Here is a 332-nt window from a genome sequence, read left to right on the forward strand (position 1 = left end):
TGGATGGATGGATGGATGGACAGATGAGTAGATGGATAGAATAGTGGGTGGGTGGGTGGATGGATGGATGGATGGACTTATGGATGGACAGATAGATGGATGGACTTATGGATGGACTTACAGATGGACAGAATAGTGAGTGGATGGATGGAGGGATGGATGAGTGGGTGGATGAATGGGTGGGTGAATGGATGGATGGACGGACTTATGGATGGACAGATGAGTAGATGGATAGAATAGTAGATGGATGGATGAGTGGGTGGATGGATGAGTGGGTGGATGGATGGGTGAGTGGATGGATGGGTGGGTGGATGGACGGATGGGTGGACGGA

At 50.3% G+C, this 332-nt stretch overlaps 1 protein-coding gene across 5 annotated transcripts in view; it reads left to right on the top strand.

Annotated features, from left to right (window-relative positions):
• LOC105512068 (chromosome unknown open reading frame, human C11orf24) overlaps positions 1-332 on the top strand; it is an 11,784-nt gene that overhangs the window by 8,386 nt on the left and 3,066 nt on the right. The window lies entirely within an intron of this gene.

This window comes from Colobus angolensis, unplaced genomic scaffold (genome assembly GCF_000951035.1).
Source record: "Colobus angolensis palliatus isolate OR3802 unplaced genomic scaffold, Cang.pa_1.0 Scaffold21, whole genome shotgun sequence".
NCBI classification, from domain to species: Eukaryota; Metazoa; Chordata; class Mammalia; order Primates; family Cercopithecidae; genus Colobus; species Colobus angolensis.